Source organism: Phyllobates terribilis, unplaced genomic scaffold (assembly GCF_046119375.1).
Source record: "Phyllobates terribilis strain yellow unplaced genomic scaffold, ASM4611937v1 Scaffold_3__8_contigs__length_932513732, whole genome shotgun sequence".
Classification (NCBI taxonomy): domain Eukaryota; kingdom Metazoa; phylum Chordata; class Amphibia; order Anura; family Dendrobatidae; genus Phyllobates; species Phyllobates terribilis.
The window spans coordinates 569,479,481-569,503,904 of record NW_027362763.1 but is presented as its reverse complement, the minus strand read 5'-3'; the positions used below and the strand labels follow the sequence as shown (position 1 = coordinate 569,503,904).

The 24,424-nt window shown below is 41.3% G+C and overlaps 1 protein-coding gene across 4 annotated transcripts in view; it reads left to right on the top strand.

The window, feature by feature from the left end:
• PDE10A (phosphodiesterase 10A) overlaps window positions 1–24,424 on the top strand; it is a 662,280-nt gene that overhangs the window by 320,916 nt on the left and 316,940 nt on the right. The gene's annotated exons all lie outside the window — the stretch shown is intronic.

The following is a 24,424-nucleotide window of genomic DNA, read 5'->3' as shown; positions in this document are numbered from 1 at the left end:
TTTGACATTAGTATACAACAATTCCAGTTTCATGGTAACTAAGATGGTGCCTCTGGTGTAGTATTTATTGCTATTTTTTGTTTAAATAGTCACTTATCTGTTAAATTGTCTAGATGGCCATGTGCAATATGTACAGTCTCAATGGATTTCGTGGTTTGTTTATTTTATGAGACATGACAAAAATGTCTCTATTCTGGGACTCTCTAGTATCATGTCATCTGAATTATATAGACTTCTTAGACAGACCAATAATAATTGTTTTTAGATTATCTGGGTGCTTATTCTCATACGTAGACAAATATGTTTAGCATGATATTAGTATTCTGGTACCTTTATGATATTGAATTATTTATTGTTTGTCCCTCCTCTCCTGTGCACTGATTTTGGGTAGTCAATGTCATCTCTTGATTATTTCCAAAATTATATAATATACTATAGTGATCTTTTTGTGCTTTGGCGCCCATTTAAAAAGGCCAACAAACAAGAGACAGACCTATACTAGATTAATGGCAAACAATATGAAAGAAATTCATTTTGACGCCCTCCTCTGGTAAACACTGTGTGGGAAGAGTGGATAGTATTTATTAACCCCTTTACCCCCGAAGGCTGCTTGCACTTTAATGACCAGACAAATTTTTACAATTCTGACCACTTTCACTATATGAGGTAATAAATCTGGAACGTTTCAACGGATCCCACGGATTCTGAGATTGTTTTTTCGTGCCATATTGTGTTTCATGATAATGGAAAATTTATTTGATATGACTGCCATTTATTTGTGAAAAAATCGGAAATTTGGTGAAAATTTTGCAATTTTCAAACTTTTAATTTTTATACCCTTAAATCAGAGACATAGGTCACACAAAATAGTTAATAAATAACATTTCCCACATGTCTACTTTACATCAGCACAATTATGGAACCAAATTTGTTTTTTGTTAGGAAGTTATAAGGGTTAAAAGTTGACCAGCGATTTCTTATTTTTCCAACAAAATTTACAAAACCATTTTTTTAGGGACCACATCACATTTGAAGTCACTTTGAGAGGCTTTTTGACAGAAAATACCCAAAGTGACACCATTCTAAAAACTGAAAACCACATTCAAGAAGTTTATTAACCCTTCAGGTGCTTCACAGGAATTTTTGGAATGTGGAAGAAAACAATGAACATTTAACTTTTTTTCACAAAAATGTTACTTTAGAAACAATTTTTTTTAAATTTTTGCAAGGTAACAGGAAAAAATGGACCCCAAAATTTGTTGTTCAATTTCTCCTGAGCCCGCCGATACTCCATATGTGAGGGAAAAACACTGTTTGGGCGCACAGCAGGGCTCGAAAGAGAAGGAGTGACATTTCGGAATGCAGACTTTTAGGGAATGGTCTGCGGGCGTCATGTTGCATTTGCAGAGTCCATGAAGTGCCTAAACACTGGATATGCCCAACAAGTGCCCCCTTTTTGGAAACTAGACCCCCTCAATGAATTTATCTACAGTCATGGCCAAAAGTATTGAGAATGAGACAAATAGTAATTTTTCCAAAGTCTACTGATTCATTTTTTGTAATGGCAATTTGCATATACTCCTGAATGTCAAAGAGTGATCAGCTTAACAGCAATTACTGTACTTGCAAAGTCAATATTTGCCCAGAAAATGAACTTTAACCGCCAAAACACATTTCAACATCATTGCAGTCCTGCCTTAAAAGGAGCAGCTAACATCGTTTTAGTGATTGATCCATTAACACAGGTGTGGGTGTTGATGAGGACAGGGCTGGCGTTCAATCAGTCATGATTAAGTAAGAATGACATCACTGGACACTTTAAAAGGAGGCTGGTTCTTGGTATCATTGTTTCTCTTCAGTTAACCATGGTTATCTCTAAAGAAACACGTGCAGCGATCATTGCACTGCACAAAAATGGCCTAACAGGGAAGAGTATCGCAGCTACAAAGATTGCACCTTAGTCAACAATCTATCGCATCATCAAGAACTTCAAGGAGAGAGCTTCCATTGTTGTCAAAAAGGCTCCAGGGCGCCCAAGAAAGACCAGCAAGCGCCAGGACCGTATCTTAAAACTGTTTCAGCTGCGGGATCGGACTACCAGCAGTGCCGAGCTTGCTCAGGAATGGCAGCAGGCTGGTGTGAGTGCTTCTGCAGCACTGTGAGGCGGAGACTGGTTGGTTTCAAGGAGGGCAGCAAAGAAGCCACTTCTCTCCAGAAAAAACATCAGGGACCGACTGATATTCTGCAAAAGGTACAGGGAGTGGACTGCTGAGGACAGGGGCAAAGTCATTTTCTCTGATGAATCCCCTTTTCGATTGTTTGGGACATCTGGAAAACAGCTTATTCGGAGAAGAAGAGGTGAGCGCTACCACCAGTCTTGTCTCATGCCAACTGTAAAGCATCCTGAAACCATTCATGTGTGGGGTTGCTTCTCAGCCAAGGGAATCGGCTCACTCACAGCCTTGCCTAAAAACACAGCCATGAATAAAGAATGGTACCAGAATGTCCTCCAAGAGCAACTTCTCCCGACCGTCCAAGAGCAGTTTGGCGCACAACAATGCCTTTTCCAGCATGATGGAGCACCTTGCCATAAAGTAAAGGTGATAACTAAATGGCTCATGGAACAAAACATAGAGATTTTGGGTCCATGGCCTGGAAACTCCCCAGATCTTAATCCCATTGAGAACTTGTGGTCAATCATCAAGAGACGGGTGGACAAACAAAAACCAACAAATTCTGGCAAAATGCAAGCATTGATTATGCAAGAATGGACTGCTATCAGTCAGGATTTGGTCCAAAAGTTGATTGAGAGCATGCCAGGGAGAATTACAGAGGTCTTGAAGAAGAAGGGGCAACGCTGCAAATATTGACTTGCTGCATTAACTCATTCTAACTGTCAATATAACCTATTGGTGCTCATAACATGATTGCAATTATATTTCTGTATGTGATATAAACATCAGACAAACACTAATAAAAACCAGAGGCCAGCAGATCATGTGAAAATATAATTTCGGTGTCATTCTCAAAACTTTTGGCCATGACTGTAGATGTGTGGTGAGCAGTTTGATCCCCCATGTGCTTCACAGAAAATTATAACGTTGACTTGTGAAAGTAAAAAAAAATAAAAATTTTTCCACAAAAATGTTATTTTAGACAAAAAAAAATTATTTTCACAAGGGTAACACGAGAAAGTAGACCCTGAAATTTGTTGTGCAATTTCTCCTGAGCACGCAGATACTCCATGTGTGGTCAAAAACTACTTTTGAGGCAGTGCAAAGCTCAGAAGGGAAGAAACGCCATATTGGAAGTGCCCCTAAGGTGCCAAAACAGCAGAACCCCCCATAAGAGACCCCATTTTACAAACTACACCTCTCAATTAATTCATCTATGGGTGCAGTGAGCATGTTGACCCCACATGTGCCTCACAGAATTTTACACCATTGGGCCGTGAAGAAAGAAAAATTACATTTTTACCACCAAAGTTTTGTTTTAGCCCCAGATTTTACATTTTCACATGGGGAAATGGGTAAAAATGGCACCAAAGTTTGTCACACAATTTTTGCTGAATGACCTGACCACTCAGGCAGAGGAGCCGGGGAGAATGACTTGCTCCAGTGAGCGAGCCCCGGAGCACTGAGCTCAGTGAGTGACAGGACACCGCTCGCTGAGCGCTGTTCTGGGGCCCACTCATTCTCCCCGGCTTCTTGGCGTGAGCAGTCGGATGGGTTACAGCGGGGGACATCTTCGGACAGGTGAGTATAAGGATTTTTTTTATTTTATTCTTATTTTTACACCAGGACACAGCGGGAGTAGAATACTACTCTCAACACTGTCCCTTGCTTGCGCTGATCGCAGCGACGGCAGGGGACAATGATGAGGGCAGCATTCAGCACTTGGCGTTTGGGAACAAAGTTAACTGTACCAGTGATTCCCAGGCGCCGGTATGTGTGCTCCTGATGCGGCACCCAGTTGTCACACATATGTCACACAGGTGCACATGGACACACATATCTCCGTTAAAGGTTTTTCCGGTACCAGAAATATCAGAATGTGTGAAACCGGTCTTACTCTGGACTCCGTCTGGCCTTTGTTCAAAGGTGTCCTTTTTTTTTAGAGGTTCACAAAACTGTGTCCAATGACACTTTCATGCATGCCTAATAAACAGACAGACACTGTGGGATCACAGGTCAGACGACGTCCATGGTCTCTTTATCTCCCTCGTTACAGGGAATCTTCTGCCATGGGTTCTCTGAATCACGTATTTCAGAGATTTACACGGAATCCCCGGTGTAAGCGCTCAGTGCTGAGCGCAGGATAAATGTGAGCTGAGCCATACTGCTGAGACCTACTTTGGGAGGCAGAATGATGCGACATTCTTTGGGAGGCAGAATGAACAAATCAGCAGCAGGTGAAGAATTGGTTTTATTTATTTTTTACGCTGTTCCTCTTGCTTCATAAGTGATTAGGCGACTTTATTATTCGGGTCGGTGCGATTACAGTGATACCAGATTTGTATCGGGATTTTATGTTTGGCAACTGCCATACAGCAAAAGGCGTTTTTTTGGCATCGCAATATTTTGAGAGATATAATTTTTCCATATTTCGGCCGACAGAGTCATGTAATGGTTTGTTTTTGTGGGACAAATTGACGTTTTTATTGGTAGCATTTTCGGGCACGTGACATTTTTTGATCGCTTTCTATTCCAATTTTTGGGAGGCAGAATAAACAAAAACCAACAATTCAGGAATTTTATTTTTTTTTTTATGCTGTTGCGCATAAAATTAAAATTGATAAGGCAACTTTATTCTTCTAGTCTGTACGTTTACAGCGATAATACATTTATATTTTATTTTATGTTTTGGCACTTTTACACAATAAAAACTATTTTATAGAAAAAAATAATTTTTTTTGCATCGCTTTATTCTAATAGCTATAACTTTTTTATTTTTCGGCTGATGGAGCTGTACGGCAGCTTGTTTTTTGCTTGACAAGATGACGTTTTCAGCGGTACCATTTTTATTTACATTCATCTTTTTGATTGCGTTTTATTCCACTTTTTGTTCGGCGGTATGATGATAAAGCTCTGTTTTTTGCTTCGTTTTTTTTTTTTTTTTTAACCGTGTTCCCTAAAGGGTTTAACTAGTGGGACCATTTTATAGGTCAGGTCATTCTGGATGCGGCATTAGAAAATATGTGTACTTTTATTGTTTATTTTCATTTTTTTCATAATAATAATTATTTATGGGTACAATATATGTATATATTTTTTATTATTTAAAAAAAATATATATTTTTAAAATGTTTATTTTCCTTTTTTTTTTTTTCTTTTTTACTTAGTCCCACTATGGGACTTTCACTTTCTGTAGTCTGATCGCAGTTATAAGGTATAGCAGTGCAGGATCATTTCTATACCTTGCAACCTGTCAGCCCTGCAGACAGAAGCTAGTTTGATCAAGCACTGTGCCTGATCAAACTAGCTTGCTAGTGCCTGGTGACCCGGATGTCGTCATGATGACATCGAGTAACCATGGCAACGATTGGGACCCCACGATGACATTGTGGGGTCTCTGATCCAAGAGCAGAGGGGCTTGCGTCACTCTGCTCGCTTGTTAAATGCAGCATTTAGGGGGTTAAAGTGCCAGGAGAGGTGCGGGCACCGCCCCTGGCACTGAGTGCCGGGTATCAGCTGTCAAAATCAGCTGACAAAATCAGCTGACACCCAGCGCCCCCACAGCTCCCGGGCTTTGCCGTAATAATACATACCGGTACATAAGACCCAGGGCAGAGGAACGTATTATTACGTAGCATGTCAGAAATGGGTTAAAGGCTGTGTGCCAGTAGTGGAAAAAGTTACTACTTTTGGCAGATGCCTAATTTGCAGCAAAAGTTTTTTTTTGTCTATGTCATTTTCGTTATACAATTTCTGTAGTTCAAACAACCTACATGCATCAGAATTACTAACAGCTTGTATGATTTCCAGGCTCATACGTACATACAAAGGCAAACACACGTATGCTTCATTCTTTGCTTGTCATCTCTTAACACATGGGAAAAGCAATCTCGTAGTGATGGTTGTCCCAAAGCATCATCAGTGCCTCTTTTGAGACCAGAACATCCAGCAGTGAAGTCATCAGCTGGTGTAGTTAAGACTCATGTTATAGTCACCAAAATGCCCTTAGTGAATATGAAGGTCTAGAAACTAGTAAACACAGTGAAAACATGATAAAATCATGTACACAAATAAGCACAAACTATTTTATACAACTTTACTGTGGCTGGCTGGAAAATGGGAAACCTAGTTTATCCCCTTAATGACCAGGTCTCAAAGCCATTTTGTCTTTGCCCCTCTGCTTTTCAGCAGCCATAACAAAATAACCAGTTGAATGAATGCTCCAGGTTGTTACAGTTGTGTGGATATATATATATAAATATATATATATATGCACACATATATATATTTATATATCAATATAGATACATATGTATTAGTGAGAATTTTATGTCAATAGAAAGTTTTGAAACATGGTGACGTGTTTAATACGTTTTCACCCGCTGTATGCAAGTTCATATGCTTTTATATATATATATATATATATATATATATATATATATATATTATATCTGGACAGTGACCGGATCTTTGTGATTTGGCCTCTGCATGCCTCAATTTTTTATTTAAAATGAAGCAACTGAGATTCCATTGTAGTGTAGACTTTCAGGTTTAATTAATGGGGTTGAACAAAAATATCCTGTGAAATGTATAGGAATTGCAACAATTTTTCTACAAAGCCTCCTCATTTCAGGGGCTCAAAAGTAATTGCACAAATTAAATTTACCATAAATAAAATGTTCATTTGTGAGAGGGTGAGCAATAGCTCAAGAATACGTCGTGTCAGGTGGGTTGAATTTGCTAAAAGTGTTTTTATTGGCATAGGTTTTATATATCTATAACCTCAAAGCCATCCACAGAAAGTTGGGAGGGCTGTTCAATAAGGGAACCAGTGGAAGGCGTTAGGGATATAGTTAGTTCACACTGGGTAAGATACAGTTAAATGGTTTGGGAGTAGCCCATATACTGGGAGGAGTTATGGAAAACAAAAAATGGGAAGCACTTCCTGAATGAAAAACTTAGACAGTGTTAGTGAAATGTTCAAGTTTAGTTCACGGGGGCGGCACAGTGGCTCAGTGGCTCAGTGGTTAGCACTGCAGCCTTGCAGCGCTGGGGTCCTGGGTTCAAATCCCACCAAGGACAAGATCTGCAAGGAGTTTGTATGTTCTCCCCCTGTTTGCATGGGTTTCCTCCGGGTTCTCTGGTTTCTTCTCACACTCCAAAGTCATAATGATAGGGAATCCAGATTGTGAGCCCCAATGTGGACAGTGCCCATAATGTCTGTAAATTGTCTGAATTGGAAAGCGCTACGGAATATGTTGGTGCTATATAAATAAATAGATTATTATTATTAGTTCACGTACAAACTGCAATGGGTTCTAACAGTACCAAGCTTCCAAATAGAATGAGGACACATCGGAATTCTAGCGCAGATTGCTGGACGGTCCAGGGCCTACGGCAAGAAACAGACATTGGGATTCATGTCTCAGTCTCTCCTAAGAGGAAGAGGCCGATCAGAAAGAGCGAGAGGGAATGGTGACGGGTCTCAGGAAAGCTGGGTTGCTGGACGGGGAGTCCCTAGTACCAACAGAAGCCGTTGAGGTGGGGACAGATTGGGCAGACCGGAGGCAAGATCTTGTAATGTACTGTTTAATGGGGACAACAACCGGAGGGGGCTCTGCCTCATACTGTATGAAGCAGCTGAATGTATCCGAACTGAACAGTAAAGTAGAACCTGTTGCAAATGTCTCCTGGTCTGTGTTACTGATCCCAGTCACAAGGACAGAGATGTAGCAGAGGCTTCCAGGCTGTAAGTAAGAGCGAGTACTGCAGCAAAGCACACATGGGGAAGGTTCCCGTTTACAAGAGGGGTTTCAGGGTGAAGAGAAGTCAAACCGGCCCATAGTGTGACCCCTGAGCTTCCCTTCACATTTTTCATACTTCGTAGAGAATCCCTCTGCAGGCAATGAGTGCCTGAAGTCTGAAAGTCATGGACGTCACCAAACGCTGGGTTTCCGCCTTTGTGATGCATTGCCAGGCCTTTACTGTAGCTTAATTCAATTGTTGCTTGTTTGTGGGTCTTTCTGCCTTAGGTTTTGTCTTAAGCATGTGAAATGTATGCTTGATGGGTTTAGGATATGATGATTAACTCGGCCATTGCATAATATTCCACTTTTTTGCCTTAAAAAACTTCTGGGTTGCTTTCGCAGTATGTTTTGGCTCATTGTCCATCTGTACTGTGAAGCGCCGTCCAAGTAACCTTGCTCCATTTGGTTAAATCTGAGCAGAAAGTATAGCCCTGTATACTTCAGAATTAATCCGTCCGCTTCTGTCTTCAGTCACATCATTAATAAACATTAGTGACCCAGTGCCATTGGATGCCATGCATGCCCATGCCATCACACTGCCTCTACGATGCTTTACATAGGATGTGGTGTGCTTTGGATCATAAGCTGTTCCAAGCCCACATTTTCTTCTTCCCATCATTCTGGTACAGGTTGATGTTAGTTTCATCTGTCCAAAGGATGCTTTACCAAAACTGGGCTGGCTTCTTTAGATGTTTTTTGGCAAAGTCTAATCTGGCCTTTATATTTTTGAGTCTGATTGTTAGAACCTTGCTCTTAGGTTTTTTTTCCTTTGCTGGTCACATGACCTTGTTGGCCTATTTAATCCTGCTCCGCCCTTCTGGCTTTGCTGGACTTCATTGTATATCTACTTTCTAGCTAGCCTGTGCTCTGTGTCTTGCTCTGTTAGTTTGCTTGGTCTACTGACCTCTATGTTCTATATATTTTGTTTGTTCGTCTGTCTGCTACTATTTCTGTTAGGAGGTGTCCCATACTCCTCCCAGTCCTTAGTACTTGTAGGGATTCCTTCCCCACATCTATAGGTCTCCGTACAGACTAGCTTAGGACTTTAGCAGGTCTGATCGCAGGATCAGGTCCCCTGTTACATCGTAGGGATTAAGCTGAGTTCTATCGTAGGGACAGATCTCCTCTCTTTCCTTAGCTCTGGTAGCAGAACATAACAGTAAGTCCAGCCAGCAAATTCTCTAAGGAAAGATTTTTCTGTTCCATCATGGTGTCGGTTCAGGATTTGGTTCATCGCCTGCAGGGACTCTCTCTGGAGGTGGCCGAGCTCCGTCAGCACGTGAGTAAAGGCCCCGTCACACATAACGAGATCGCTAGCGAGATCGCTGATGAGTCACGTTTTGGTGACGCAATAGCGATCTCGCTAGCGATCTCGTTATGTCTGACAGGTAGCAACGATCAGGCCCCTGCTGTGAGATCGCTGATCGTTACAAAGCTTCCTGGACCATTCCTGGATCGTTGCGCTCCCGCTGGGCAGTGTGCATCGCTGTATTTGACACCTTGTCAACGACCTCGCTAGCGATTCAGAACTGAGACACGTAGAGGTGCATAAATTGGACTTTTCTGCGTTCATCGTCCCCGATTGGTGGTCGCTACTGCGTCCTTGTTTTTTCAGATCCCACCAGCGTTCTCCGGCTGTGACTCCACTTTGAACAAATTAGACATCTTTAGCGAAGTAGGTATTGTTTGGGGTCTTAAATGAGTTTCCATTTTTAATTCATTTATAGGACATCTACCAATTATCTGCTATCATTGCTCTTCAGGGAGTGAGGGTTTGGCTTCAATAGCGATCTCGTTAGCGATCTCATTATGTGTGACGGGGCACCAGGACCGTTAAAATACTGGCAGCAGTTGTCGCAGCAGGTCTTCGCATCATGGGTGTTTCTGCCATGTCCCACTGGTTGAAGGCCTGCAATTGCAGGATCGTTTGCACGCTATTCACCGAGCTCCACTTCCCCATTGGCTCGGTCCACAGAGTCCACAAAGCCAGGCGGACAGTACGTAATTGCATCACGTCGACGAAGAAAGTTTTGAAGCGTGCAACAGGCCAAAAGAACAGAGTCTATTGATTTAAGCTTCATGTTAATTGGCGTATGAAAAACTCTGAAGCGGTTGGCCACGACTGCGTGTCAGAAAACGTGCTGTGTGGGTGTGTGTGCACGAGACCCCTAAAATATCTGCCCATGCAAAAGCATATATATACAGATAGAAGCCAAGCCCTCCCTCCCTGAAGAGCAATGATAGCAGATAATTGGTAGATGTCCTATAAATGAATTAAAAATGGAAACTCATTTAAGACCCCAAACAATACCTACTTCGCTAAAGATGTCTAATTTGTTCAAAGTGGAGTCACAGCCGGAGAACGCTGGTGGGATCTGAAAAAACAAGGACGCAGTAGCGACCACCAATCGGGGACGATAAACGCAGAAAAGTCCAATTTATGCACCTCTACGTGACTCAGTTCTGAATCGCTAGCGAGGTAGTTGACAAGGTGTCAAATATAGCGATGCACACTGCCCAGCGGGAGCGCAACGACCCAGGAATGGTCCAGGAAGCTTTGTAATGATCAGCGATCTCACAGCAGGGGCCTGATCGTTGCTACCTGTCAGACATAATGAGATCGCTAGCGAGATCGCTATTGCGTCACCAAACCGTGACTCATCAGCGATCTCGCTAGCGATCTCGTTATGTGTGACGGGGCCTTAACTGTCCTGGAGCACATTTCTTGGAGCCTAAGGTATGTTTGCCGGATTTATTTTTTGGTGAACACCGAGAATTTTTTTCATTTAAAAATGTCTGCTTATTGTATTTTCGTTTGAGACCCAAGTCCTCTGGGGATGAATCCCAGCGCGTAGGGTTCATAATGTCACTTTTGCGCAAAGAGCCTCAGGAGTGGGCCTTTTCTTTGCAACCTAGTGATACATGCTTCAGATCAGTGGATAGTTTTTTTTCTGCTTTGGGACTATTATATGATGATCCTGACCGTGTCGCATCAGCTGAGACTGAGTTGAGACGTTTAAAACAGGGATCAGGTAATGTGGAAAAATATTGTACTCATTTCCGTCGTTGGTCTACTCAAACAGGGTGGAACGATTCTGCTCTGAAAAGTCTATTTCTTGCTGGGCTCAGTGAAAGGGTTAAAGACCTGCTAATTGCTTATCCTACACCTGAAGATTTGCAACAGGCTATGCAATTAGCTATACGGGTGGATAGAAGACTGCGTGCAAGGGTTAATGAGAGCAAATCCTCTGCTATGTCAGTTTCTGGTTATGAGAATGTGTACTAACAGTGGTGAACCGATGGAGATTGGATCGGTGGCACCTCGCTCTCAAGAAAAAGACCGTCGATTTTCTGAAGGCTTGTGTTTCTATTGCGGAAAATCTGGTCATTTGATTAAAGGCTGTGAGCTTCGTATGAAGAAAGAAAAAAAAATGGTCAGTCACGCCCGTATTGCCTGTTTAAATTCCAAGGGTATATTTTTAGCTGCTTCCACGATTGCTCAGAAAGAATTAATGGAATTTCGGCTGTTTGTTGATTGCGGGTCTACTTTGAATGTAATTGATGGGGGATTCGTGGAAAGACTCAATTTAAAACCTGAACCTTTATCATCCCCCATTGCTGTGGTTTCTGTGGATGGTTCCCCTTTGAAGAATATTACTCTCAAGGTCTGTGAATTTCCTCTCACTATTAATGGTGTTCACCATGAGAAATTGGATTTGGTAGTGTTGAATAACTTGCCTTCTCCGGTAATATTGGGATTGCCCTGGTTAAAATTTCACAATCCTGTACTGGATTGGTCTACCAGTGAAATTAAATCCTGGAGCCATAAATGTTATGACAAGTGTTGTAACGGGCGTATTGCAGCTTTGGATAGGGGAGAATTGCCTGTTCCTATTCAGGATTTTTGGAGAGTTTTTTCTGAGAAGGATTCGCAGGTTTTGCCTCCCCATAGAGACTATGATTGTTCTATTGAATTTGTCCCTGGAGCGACTCTTCCTAAAAGTCGTTTATTTAACCTTACTATTCCTGAGAGGAAGGCTTTGGAGGAATACATACAGACAAGTTTGGCCGCCGGTCACATTAGGCCCTCTAAGTCTCCTGTGGCGGTTGGATTTTTTTTTGTAAAAAAAAAGGACGGCGGTTTACGTCCTTGTCTGGATTTTCGTGAGATTAACAAAATTACTGTACGCAATCCTTACCCACTGCCATTGATTCCTGATCTGTTTAACCAGTTAATGGGGGCCAAGTGGTTCTCTAAAATTGACCTTAAGGGGGCATACAATCTGTTGCGCATGAAGGAGGGTGACGAATGGAAGACTGCTTTTAACACTCCTGTGGGTCATTTTGAGAATCTGGTTATGCCTTTTGGTCTTACTAATGCTCCTGCATTTTTTCAGAATCTGATTAATGACATCCTTAGACCTTTGATCGGCAAAAATGTGGTTGTGTATTTGGATGACATTTTGATTTATTCGCCGGATCTGGAGTCTCATTGGCGGAGCGTGCGTGAGGTATTACAGTTATTAATGGACAATTCGCTTTTTGCTAAGCTGGAGAAATGTGAGTTCGCTGTACAGAGAATTAGTTTTTTGGGCTACATTATCTCCAGCAAAGGTTTTGAGATGGATCCGGTTAAGGTTCAGGCTGTGCAGGAATGGCCTAGGCCTATTGGTTTGAAATCGATACAGAGGTTTTTGGGTTTCGCCAATTACTACAGAAAATTCATAAAAAAATTTTCTAGTATTGTCAAACCTCTCACTGATCTCACCAGGAAAGGTGCTGATGCGGTTCAGTGGTCTTCTGAGGCCATTGAAGCTTTTGTGTATCTCAAGGAGAGGTTCACCTCTGCCCCCATCCTTATGCAGCCTGATGTTACTAGGCCGTTTTTGGTTGAGGTTGATGCTTCCTCTGTGGGGGTTGGCGCAGTATTGTCTCAGGATAACGGGCATGGATTACATCCCTGTGCCTTTTTTTCAAAAAAATTTTCGGAGAGTGAACTGAATTACGATATTGGTAATCGGGAATTATTGGCTATTAAACTCGCATTTGAACACTGGCGCCACTTCTTGGAAGGTGCGGAATTTCCCGTTCAGGTTCTTACGGATCATAAAAATCTGATATATCTTGATGCTGCCAAGCGCCTGAATGCCCGTCAGGCTAGGTGGGCACTGTTTTTCTCGCGGTTTAATTTCTCCGTTACTTACATCCCTGGTACTAAGAATGTTAAGGCGGATGCCTTGTCTCGCAGTTTTTCTCCCATAGTCGGTGCTGAGAAAGAGGAGAACATTTTACAAGAAGGTGTTGTGATAGCTGCTTTGGACTCCGTTTTGGAAAATGAGATTCTTAAAGCACAGGAGAATGCCCCTTCTAACACTTCTCATGGGAGGTTGTTTGTGCCTGGGACCTTTAGGAGAGATTTGTTTGTTGAGTGTCACGAATCTCGGTTGGCAGGTCATCCCGGAATCTCTGAGACCAAGAGACTGGTGGGTCGCAGTTTTTGGTGGCCTGGATGGCAGAAGGAAGTCATTAAGTGGGTGCGTCAATGTACTATATGTGCTAGATCTAAGTCCTCACATACTCCTGCTGTGGGGTTGCTTTGTCCTTTGGAGGTTCCCAGTGCTCCTTGGACACATTTGGCTATGGACTTTATAACTGACCTTCCCCCCTCTGAGGGTTTTACTGTCATCTGGGTGGTCGTGGACTGTTTTAGCAAGATGTGTCACTTGGTTCCTTTCGTCAAACTGCCCTGCGCTAAAACTCTCGCTAAGGCCTTTGTCAAGGAAATTGTCAGACTTCATGGCGTTCCTACTGACATTGTTTCTGATAGGGGTCCTCAGTTCGTGGCTCGTTTTTGGCGTGCCTTTTGTGATAGGTTGGGAGTTCATTTGTCGTTCTCGTCCGGATATCATCCTGAATCTAATGGCCAGACAGAAAGGAAAAACCAGGATGTTGAGCAGTTCTTGCGTTGTTTTGTGGCAGACAATCAAGAGGAGTGGTCTGAGTTTCTGCCACTTGCTGAATTTGCTCTGAACAATCATACATCTTCTTCTGCTGGTTGTTCGCCTTTTTTTTGTTGTTCTGGGAGACATCCGTCGTTTGGGTCGTTCTCCAAGTTGGGATCTGCCGTGCCTGAGGAGGAGAATTTTTCCGGTAATTTGGAGAGAGTTTGGACGGATGTGCGTGGTAATCTTCAGGAGGCCAACAGAAAATCTAAAGACTACTTTGATAGGAAACGACAGGAGGTTTTGTTCGCTGTTGGTGACATGGTTTGGTTGTCCTCTAGGAATCTGCGGTTGAGGATTCCTTCAAAGAAATTGGGTCCCAAGTTTGTAGGGCCCTTTAAGGTGCTTCAGGTTGTCAACCAATCTGCTGTTAGGTTGGAGGTTCCTACCTCCTGGAGAATTAATCCGGTATTTCATGTCTCTCTGTTGAAAAAAGCTGTTGTATCGGATTGTGACGCCTCTGCCTCTGTTCCTCCGGTGGTGGAGGACGGGGAATATGAAATTTCTCGCATCCTTAACTCTAGACGGTATAGAGGTAGTTTGCAGTATCTTGTGGCCTGGAAAGGTTTCGGTCCCGAGGATAACTCTTGGGTGAGGTCGGATGATGTTTCCGCGTCCAGACTTAGCAGAGCGTTTCACAGGAGATTTCCTGATAAGCCTGGTCCTAGGGGATCCGGAGGATCCTCTTAGAAGGGGGGGTACTGTTAGAACCTTGCTCTTAGGTTTTTTTTCCTTTGCTGGTCACATGACCTTGTTGGCCTATTTAATCCTGCTCCGCCCTTCTGGCTTTGCTGGACTTCATTGTATATCTACTTTCTAGCTAGCCTGTGCTCTGTGTCTTGCTCTGTTAGTTTGCTTGGTCTACTGACCTCTATGTTCTATATATTTTGTTTGTTCGTCTGTCTGCTACTATTTCTGTTAGGAGGTGTCCCATACTCCTCCCAGTCCTTAGTACTTGTAGGGATTCCTTCCCCACATCTATAGGTCTCCGTACAGACTAGCTTAGGACTTTAGCAGGTCTGATCGCAGGATCAGGTCCCCTGTTACATCGTAGGGATTAAGCTGAGTTCTATCGTAGGGACAGATCTCCTCTCTTTCCTTAGCTCTGGTAGCAGAACATAACACTGATAAATGGTTTGCACTTTGTGGTGAACCCTCTGTATTTGCTCTCATGAAGTCTTCTTTTTATGGTAGACTTACAGTGAAGGAAATAATTATTTGATCCCTTGCTCTTGCTGTTTTTGTAAGTTTGCCTACTGGCAAAAACATGAACAGTCTATAATTTTAAGTGTAGGTTAATTTTAACATTGAGAGATACAATATCCCCCAAAAAATCAAGAAAATCACATTGTATAAATTAGATAATTTTTTTTGCATTTTGCAGTGAGAAATAAGTATTTGATTCCTCTGGCAAAAAAACACTTAATACTTGGTGGCAAAACACTTGTTGGCAAGCACAGCAGTCAGACGTTTTTTGTAGTTGATGATGAGGTTTGTGCACATGTCAGGAGGAATTTTGGTCCACTCCTCTTTACAGATCATCTTTAAATCATTAAGATTTTGAGGCTGTCGCTTGGCAACTCGGAGCTTCAACTCCCTCCATAAGTTTTCTATGGGATTAAGGTCTGGAGACTGGCTAGGCCACTCCATGACCTTACTGTGCTTCTTTTTGAGCCACTCCTTTGTTGCCTTGGCTGTATGTTTTGGGTCATTGTCTTGCTGGAAGACCCAGCCATGACCCATCTTCAATGCTCTTACTGAGGGAAGGAGGTTGTTCTCGCGATACATATCCCCATCCATCTTCCCTTCAGTATGGTGCAGTCGTCATGTCCCCTTTGCAGAAAAGCACCCACAAAATATGATGTTTCCCCCACCATGCTTCATGGTTGGGACGATGTTCTTAGGGTTGTACTCATCCTTCTTCCTCCAAACACGGCGAGTTGAGTTAATGCCAAAGAGCTCAATTTTTATCTCATCCGACCACAGCAACTTCTCCCAATAACTCACAGAATCATCCAGGTGTTCATTGGCAAACTTCAGACGCATTCTTGAGCAGGGGGACCTTGCAGGCACTGCAGGATTTTAAACCTTTAAGGCACAATGTGCTACCAATCGTTTTCTTGGTGACTGTGCTCCCAGCTGCCTGGAGATCATTAACAAGTTACCCCCGTGTAGTTTTAGGCTGATCTCTCACCTTCCTCATAATCAAGGATACCCCATGAGGTGAGATTTTGCATGGTGCTCAAGATTGATGTCGACTGACAGTCATTTTGTATTTCTTCCATTTTCTTACTTTTGCACCAACAGTTGTCTCCATCTCACCAGCGTCTTACTTATGGTTTTGTAGCCCATTCCAGCTTTGTGCAGGTCTATGATCTTGTCCCTGACATCCTTGGAAAGCTCTTTGGTCTTGCCCATGTTGTAGAGGTAAGAGTCTGACTGATTAATTGAGTCTGTGGACAGGAGTCTTTAATACAGGTGATTATGTAAAACAGCTGTCTTTAATGCAGGTAACAGGTTGATTAGGAGCATCTAACTGGTCTGTAGGAGCCAGAACTCATAATGGTTTGTAGGAGATCAAATACTTATTTCTCACTGCAAAATGCAAATAAATTTATCTAATTTATACAATGCGATTTTCTTGATTTTTGTTTGGATATTCTATCTCTCAATGTTAAAATTAACCTACCCTTAAATTATCGACTGTTCATGTCTTCGTCAGCGGGCAAACTTACAAAAACAGAAAGGGATCAAATAATTATTTCCTTCACTGTAGATACTGAAATACCTACTTCCTGGAGAGTGTTCTTCACTTGGGTGGATGTTGTGAAGGGATTTTTCTTACCAAGCTTACTAGTGTGCTCTTTTTTTGCAGAATGTACCAAATTGTTGATTTGACCACTCCTAACATTTCTGCTATCTCTCTGATGGATTTCTTCTTTTTTTCAGTCTAATGATGGTCTGTTTCTATTCCATTGAGAGCTCATTTGACTGCATGTTATGGGTTCACAGCAACAGCTTCCAAATGCAAATTTCACACCTGGAATCAGCTCCAGACCTTTTATCTGCTTAATTGATGATGGATTATGGAGGGAACAGCCCATGCAACCCATCAATAACTTAGATATCTGTCCAATTACTTTTGATCCCTTTTAAAAGAGGCAGCTACAAATTAAACAGCTGTACTTCCTAAATCCTTAGGATGCGAATACCCTCAAATTAAAGCTGAGAGTCTGCACTTTAAGTTCATTTTGATTATACTACTGTATCTTGAATATGTTTTGGTAAACAGCTAAAATGTAAAAATTTATGTCACTGACCTAACTGTATAAATATACATTCATTTCTTCTTTTCAAATGTATATAAGGGCTTGTTTTTTGTGGGACGAGTTGTACTTTTGAATGACACCATTCATTCTGCCATGTATAAAGTGCAATTCCACAATAGTTTTTTTTTTTTTTTTTTTAATTTACCATGTTGAATGTATGGTAAAGCTGACCTAGCAATATGATTCCCTAGGTCAGTACGAGTACGCAGATACCAAACTTGTATAGTTTTTTTTATTTATGTCTTGAAAAATAATTCAGAAATTTGTCAAAATGTTTTTTTGCTTTTGTCGCCATTTTCCAAGAACCGTAATGTTCTCATTTTTTGGGATCGGGTGCTGTGTGAGAGCTTATTTTTTGTGCCCTGAGCTGACATTTTTACTGATAGCATTTTGGGTTAGATATGAGGTTTTGATCACCTGTTATTGCATTTTATTTCAATGTCGCGGTGACCAAAAAAACATAATTTTGTCAGTTTGATTTTTTTTCTCGTTAAGCCGTTTACCAATCAGATTCATTTATTTTATATTTTGATAGATTGGACATTTCTGAACGCGGCCATACCAAATATGTGTATTTTTTTAAATTGTTTTATTTTGAATGGGGCTAAAGAGGGGGGATTTAAACTTTTGCTTATTGGGCGGTACATTGCCAACAAAATAGAAGACAGTTGCAGTGATAAACTACTCCTGTATTCTAACCAGGGTCCTGACTGTTCTTCTAGGTTGCAGGAGCAGGAACTTTAGAACAGTTGCCTACTACCTGGACAATCCCATTGAAATAAAATAAGTACTCCCCCTAGTGAAATAAAAATAACATATAATAACCTCCTACAGAAGCACTGTTCCAGCAATGCCGGTGCCAGGTCTACTGAAACTCACGTGACATCATTATGCATCCAATCATCAGCCAGTGTGGGAGGTGAGTATATGTTATTTTTATTTTACAAGATAGTGTACTCAATTTAAAAAGGAGTTATCGACGTAGTATCCAAGGTAAGAGCTCAGAACCAAGTACTGTAAATTTACACCCTTTGGTTGTTATGAGGTTAATACAGAGCATGTTATAGTTTATATACATACTTACTTAGGTACGAAATCTATGGGTTAAAGTCTCAATACTCTGAAGGATTGTGTTCCTCCAGTCAAGTAGAGATTTTGGATTATTCCTGCCTACTCTAAACAGTTTGCTTTCTCCTTGGCTCTTAATGCTGCAGCTGGAAAGGCAGCATGTGTGCAAAAAATAAACTTAACTGTAACCATTCAACTCCCTTTGAGTTTTCAGAACTAGAAGTATTTTTTATTTCATCTGTATTTTTAGCAAGACTTTTTAGTCACATAGTTATAGCCATGAAAATAGGGCAGCGAACCATCCAAAACAATGAAACCATTTTTATGTAGCAAAACTTGGAATAAATTCAATTTCCTACTGTTAAAACAGCCAGAAAATTCCCCATTTAAAATAATATTTCTACTGTAATTTTGCTTCTATTTCAAAATTTTAAATATATCTTTCCATTTTACAGCAAAATTCAACATTTAAAAGACAAACTTACCATGGATTCTTCTCGAATTTAGCCTTATTGCTCCAAAATAACTCATGAGCAAGGTGGCTCAGTGGTTAGCATTGCAACACTGGGGTCCTGGGTTCAAATCCTACAAGGACATCTGCAAAGAGTTTGTATGTTTGCTCTGTGTGTCTTTAATCTGGATTGCATCCTAGGTTGTGAACGGTTTAATTTAGGGAATAGTTTACGGTACTTACTTTAAGTGAAATAAAAAAATATATATTATCCACCAATAAGTGAACAATTTAGTCTACGTTCTTTAGGACTTTTACAACAAATGCTTCCACGGTTGGCTCCATGACATTTAAAACTGTATGTTAAATGGATTCTTATGGGAAAGGGAGTATCTCTAATATTTATTTACTACTGATAGCACCACCTCCAAAAATGAAGTTAAAATGCATTATATGGAGGAAAGGGAAACAGATGTTGGTAAGTCTCTTTTCTTGATAGGTGGCACCATTGCTGTAAACTTTCTAGGGAAAGCTATCAGCTCCTCCTTATTGAGACCTCTTCAAAACTCAAGTGTATTATGTCCATGCTCATCTAAATAAAATATACCCACACATCTCTAACCAATGCTTTAGAGCAGGGGTCCTCAAACTATGGCCCGCGGGCCACATGCGGCCCGCGGAGGACTTTTATCCGGCCCGCCGGGCTATGGGCGGAGGAGAGGAGAGCGGTGCCATTGCCCGCCCTTCCCCCCGCTTGCTCAGGGCCCCGACAGGCGGATACTTACCTCTCCCCGTGCCTCTGCAGATCCGCTGTCTTCCTGCTCTGCGCTTCCTGTGACATCTCAGGTCAGAGGGTGCGGTGACGTCTTTACACCGCGCCCTCCCGAGTGCTGTCACAGGCAGCGCAGAGCGGGACCACGACGCCGCGACGCTGGAGTCCAGACAAGAGTAGAGCAGTGGCAGCGGCAGCAAGTGAGGAGAAGTGAGGTGAGTATTGGATTTTTATTTTTTTTTTATGTATGGAGGCATAGGTCATTATATGGGGGGGGTGACATCCTGCAAGGGGTATAATATGGGGGGGGGTGACATCCTGCAAAGGGTATAATATGGGGGGGTGACATCCTGCATGGGGCATTATATGGGGGGGTGACATCCTGCATGGGGCATGATATGGGGGGTGACATGCTGCATGTGCCATTATATGGGGGGGTGACATGCTGCATGTGGCATTATATGGGGGGGGTGACATGCTGCATGGGGCATTATATGGGGGGTGACATGCTGCATGGGGCATTATATAGTGGGGTGACATGCTGCATGGGGCATTATATGGGGGGGTGACATGCTGCATGGGGCATTATATGGGGGGGTAACATCCTGCATGGGGCATTCTATGGGGGGGAAATGGACATCCTGCATGGGGCATTATATGGGGGAAAGGGACATCCTGCATGGGGCATAATATGGGGGGGTGACATGCTGCATGGGGCATTATATGGGGGGGTGACATGCTGCATGGGGCATTATATGGGGGTGGCATCCAGCATGGGGCATTATAAGGGGTGGAACAGCCTGCATATGGCATTATAAGGGGGAAAAAGCCTGCCTATTGGGAACATTTACCTGCCCATTGAGGACCTATGCTGCCTATTGGGGATATTTACCTGCCTATTGGGGACATTTACCTGCCTATTGGGGACATTTACCTGCCTATTGGGGACCTATGCTGCCTATTGGGTACATTTACCTGCCTATTGGGGACCTATGCTGCCTATTGGGGACATTTACCTGCCTATTGGGGACATTTACCTGCCTATTGGGTACATTTACCTGCCTATTGGGGACCTATGCTGCCTATTGGGTGCATTTACCTGCCTATTGGGGACATTTACCTGCCTATTGGGGATATTTACCTGCCTATTGAGGACCGATGCTGCCTATTGGGGACATTTACCTGCCTATTGAGGACCTATGCTGCCTATTGGGTACAGTTACCTACCTATTGAAATACCGGTTAATTTAACTTTACTTGTTCTTCATTTTAAATATTGTATTTGTTCCTGTATTGTTTTTTTTACTACAAAATAAGATATGTGCAGTGTGCATAGGAATTTGTTAATAGTTTTTTTTAAAAACTATATTCCGGCCCTCCAATGGTCTGAGGGACCATGAACTGGCCCCCTGTTTAAAAAGTTTGAGGACCCCTGCTTTAGAGGCTGTGATGCTCCGGGAGACATCTGGCACACTTGGTGAATGTGCTGAATAGTGGCTTCATTATGATGTTAATCATTTCTATTTAATAAACTCATTCCTCTTTTAGGTAACAAGCCATGTTTTATTCAGTTTATTACAATGACCCTACGAATTCTCATTGTTACTAGATGGAAGGTTACTATACTTTACAACAGTTAAAGAGCATGAGAAGACACTATGGAATAATTTGAGAGTATTTGGAGACTGTGGCTTTGCAGTTTCTCTTATATTCCACCAAGCTATGGCATCCTCCTTTGTTTCACACCATGAATGTTACTATATTTTATGCAATAAACTTTCATCTCCTATCTCAATAATGGGAAAATCTGTGTTCACTGATGACAGATTTTACTCATGAATTGAAATTGAAAGATCAGTCTGGGAAGAGAAAGAAGCAGATTTCTCTGATATGATACACTGCGAAGGTGCTTATTTTCATCTTTATTATTGATTTATGGAAAAAAAAATGATGGTTACTCTTTAATGAAATAAGTGCATCCGTTAACTGGCGTGCACCGCCGCCAAATGTGTACTTCAGTCTGTGACTTTATGACCTCATGGGAAAAGTTGGTAGCGGGTGTGTGGAGCAGGTTCACTGGGTGACACACAGCCAGGACCTGCCTCTAACAGCCATGAGTGGAGTGGAGCAGAGGTTCGCCCCTGACTGCCACGTTCAAACATTCAGTTTTTTACCAAAAGTATAATAGAAACACGTCACCACTTCTGTATTTATCACCCACTACTGGTTTTAGCTTACAAATGCTGATGTAAAACTGACCAAATACTGAATGTGTGAACGTGGCCTTAATCTGTTAAATGCTGTTGTCAAACTCTGACAGAAGCATTAACAGTGCAACAGAATTAAGTCATTCTAGGAGCCCATTGGCGCCTCTGTGATGCAATCGTGGGGCGTCAGGTTGCTAAGACAGCCGGGGGTCTGTTGAGGACCAATGTGCCTGTGGCTGGGCTTGAAAGGAGTCCACAAAGGATAGCACAAGCAATCAGACCATCAATGGGTGCCATGTCTCCAACTAGTGTGGCACAGCAACAATAGAGGGGGAAAAAAGGGAGAGCGCCACTTCCAGCAGCTCAATAAAAACAAGAATTTTATTCAACAAGCCATAAAAAGGGCTTGTTAAATAAAATCCCTGTTTTTATTGAGTCGCTGGAAGTGCCACTGTCCCTTTTTTCCGCTCGTTCAGACAATCCCGGGTTCAAGTCCCATAAGGGGACTAATAAATACAATAAAAAGTTTAAAAAAAAGTTTAACAATATGAAAACAATAAAAAAGACATAAGTTCAAATCACCCACTTTTCCCCCATTGAAAATAAAGATAATAAAAAAAATACACATATGTGGTATTGCCTGATGCGAAAAGTTAGATCAAAATAAAAAATAATTAACCCAATCAGTAAACATCGTAAACTATAAGAAGCTACAAGAAGCAATCAACATTTCATATCTATCCCAAAATTGTATCATCAACCCCTTTACTCCCACGTGATTTTCCTTTTTTTTTTTCCTTTTTCAAGGACCATAACTTTTATATTTTCTGTTCACATATACATATGAGGGCTTATTTTTTGCAGGACAAGTTGTAGTTTTGAAAAACACCATTCATTTTACCACATAGTATACTGGAAAGCGGAAAAAAAATTCTAAGTGTGGTGAGATTGCAAAAAAACTGCAATTCCACAATTGTTTTTTTTTATTTATCATGTTCCTTTTATAGTAAAACTGACCTAGCATTCTAGCAAAATGATTCCTCAGGTCAGTACAAGTACGCAGATATCAAACATGCATCATTTTTATTTAAGTGGTGAAAAGAAATTTGGAAATTTGTTTGAAAAACATTTTTTGCCTTTGTCACCACTTCCAAGACCTGTACTGTTTATGTTTTTTCATATTTTTAAAAACTTTTTTTTAAACTTTTTACTGTATTTAATATTTCCCTGAGGGGATTTGAAGCTGTTAGCACTTCTTGGTATGGAAGAAATCACTATCTCTTCACAGGAGGATTATAATGACATGCACAGGGATCATCAGCAGACCCCCAGCTGTCATGGCAACCCGTCGGCGCCCCATGATCACGTCTTGGGCACCGATGAGCGTGTGGAATGATGGGCTCCCTGCCGGCGCGTGTTGAATCCCACTGTAAATATACGTCATGTGTCAAGGGGTTAAAAATGTCTCGCCCACGAAAAATAAGCCCTCACACAGCTCTATCCATCAAAAAATGAAGACATTATGGGTCTTGAAACATGGTGACAAAATCAAAAACATTTTTTTTTTTTAAGCTTTTTTTTTCCAAGAAAATAATAAAAAAGAATGGATAAGTTTGATATAGCTGTAATCGCACAGATACAGAGAATCATAAAGAAAGGTCATTTTTGCCAAACAATGTACGTCGTAAAAAAAATCCCAAAAAACAATGTCAGAATTGCAGAGATTTTTTTTTGCAATTTCACCGAACATGGATTTTTTCCCCCATTTTCCAGAACATTCTGTGTCAAAATGAATGGTGTCATTAACCCTTTCACTCCAAAAGCCTGTTTTCACCTTCCTGACCGGGCTAATTTTTTTTAATTCTGACCAGCATCACTATATGAGGAAATAACTCTGGAACACTTGAATGGATCCCAGAGATTCTAAGAATGTTTTTTAATGACATATTGTACTTCATGATAGTGGTAAAATTTATTTGATATGACTTACATTTATTTGTGAAAAAATCAGAAATTTGGAGAAAATTTAGCAAATTTAAATTTTTATGCCCTTAAATCAGAGAGTCATGTCACACAAAATAGTTAATAAATAACATTTCACACATGTCTACTTTACATCAGCACAATTTTGGAAACATAATTTTTGTTTGTTAGGAAGTTATAAAGATTCGAATTTGACCATTGATTTCTAATTTTTACAACAAAATTTACAAAACTATTTTCTTTAGGGACCACATCACATTTAAAGTCACGTTGAGTGGTCAATATAACAGAAAATACCCAAAAGTGACACTATTCTAAAAACTGCACCCCTCAAGGTGCTCAAAACCACATTCAAAAAGTTTAACCCTTCAAATGCTTCACAGAGATTAATGGAATGTGAAAGGAAGAAATAAATATTTAACTTTTTTTAACAAAAAAATTACTTTAGACCCAATTTTTTTTTAAATTTCACAGGGGTAACAGGAGAAAATGGACCCCAAAATTTGTTGTGAAATTTCTCCTAAGCACACCGATACCCAATATGTGGTGGAAAACCAATGTTTGGGCACACGGCAGGGCTCGGAAGGGAACGAGCATCATTTAAATTTTTGAATGTAAAATTTGCTGGCAT